Consider the following 1,986-nt stretch of genomic DNA (forward strand, 5'->3'; position numbering starts at 1 on the left):
GCAAGAAGACTTAGAGAAAGCTTTTTAGTTATGGTTTGTGGGGTTTTGACCCTACCCAAAGTTTTTTTTAGGTAGAGACATAACTCAGTTTTATCTATGAGAAGTTTATTTGCAGTGGTAATTGGTAACCAAAACCACTTTTTATACTGTACAAGAGAAGAAATGTTTGACTTTGTCCTCTCAGTATGGATTTTCCTGTATTGCTCCATTGTACCTTTTTTCAGAATGACCAAAATTCCCACTGCACTCTACACCAGTGACTCTCAGTTGTGCGAGTCACTTCAGACTGTTGTGGTTGCTGTTAGCAGTTTTCAGCAAGCACAGCACTGGGCAAAAGAAAACAGATTAGGTACTGTTATTTAGCATTATCCATATGTTTCTGCTGACCTGTTTTCTGAGTATTTGGGTTCTGTATTCAATGCATTTATGTATGCATAAGTTCATCCTTGGACTTGAAACTGAGGTGGCCTCAAAGTGCCATGTAACTTCAGTTTTCTCTGATTAATGCTTTTGAGCATGAAGCTGAAAATAAGCCACCAATTGATAATGAAGCTACTTGCACCAAGTAAATATTACTGTGCACTCATTATTTTGGGGTTCTGTTTAAACTGAGTTCTGTTCACATTAACACTGGTATTTCACAGTTTTGCCATAAGCTAGAAAATCCACAAAAAAGAAATTGTGGAATGTGTTGGTTTACAGTTTTTATAATACAGTTTGATTCAGAACCTGACATTTTCCTGTCTGTAGACAAAATGAGAAGACTTATCAAGTATGTTTAACACAAATAACTTGGTGTTAGGACAAGCAGTTTTGGGCCAGAAAAAATGTGATGTGGTGTTGGAAATCTATTCTCCATTGTTTGTGCTGCCCTGAGGACCTCCAGTGGGGTTGAACTGGTATAATTGAAAAAGGGCTAGTCAAGGTTTAAATATCTGTTAGCAGGAACTATATCATGTGCATGCTCCTATGGAAAGGAAATTGCAAACAGAAGGCAGACATTCTGACTTCCACATTTATCTTTGAGGTGGGTATGTCACTATTGGCAAAAAATCAGGGCTTTCTGCCGGTGTCTGAAGTTATGAAAGTCTGATAATGTACATTATGCTAAAGGAAAACAGATAAAAACAACATGATCCTTACACTTCAGGAAATAGGCCTCCCAACTGCAACTGAAAATACTGCATGTTTTTTATTTCCACTTCCATATGCTGTGATACTGCCAATATTTTTTCCCATGAGCATATCCTGCATAGCTGGGATCATCTGATACATGGATAGGAACGAGTAAATAACATTTCTGTCACATTTTTCCATTGTTTCCACATAAGGCAATATGTGGTGGTTTGAACAAGGAGTGGCTTTTTTCCTATTGTTTAATACGATTTTTTACAATAAATTACAAAACGCAGTCGCTGCCTGTACATCGGTCCTTTTGCATGTCGGTCCTGATGGTAAATAACGGTGTGAATTCCCTACTCTGCAGCACTTGGAAGTTTCACTCCATTCCTATGTTCATAACTTTGAGGGGCACTTTCTAATCATGACTTTCTTCACTTTCTCCCTTTGTTTTGTGAAATGTAAAAACTAGTTAGCATAGGAATTTCACATGGTGCACTTAAAATGCAAAAAGCTCAGATGACAAAAATTTATTGTTGGAATAAATGTACAGCAGTACCTATGTTTTTACATCTCTCCTTGCTTTTCCTCTGCTTTTTTTAATTTGTTTGTTTGGTTTGGTTTGGTTTTTTATTCCTTCCTAATGAGAGGAGGACAAAGAGAAGAGCAGCATGCCTATTGAGGAATGGATTGGTTTTGTTTTTCTTTTTTTCCCCAGAAGTGTAGCATTTACTATTTTAGTTGATACAGGTAAGAGTATAGTTCTGTATGTGTGAAGGCAGATATCATTAGACATATCGTGTGATGTTGAACAGAGGTCTGCTTCTTGTCTGTCCTAACAGCTGTCAGGTGGAATTTCAGAATTTT

The sequence above is a fragment of the Indicator indicator genome, chromosome 2, assembly GCF_027791375.1.
Source record: "Indicator indicator isolate 239-I01 chromosome 2, UM_Iind_1.1, whole genome shotgun sequence".
Classification (NCBI taxonomy): Eukaryota; Metazoa; Chordata; class Aves; order Piciformes; family Indicatoridae; genus Indicator; species Indicator indicator.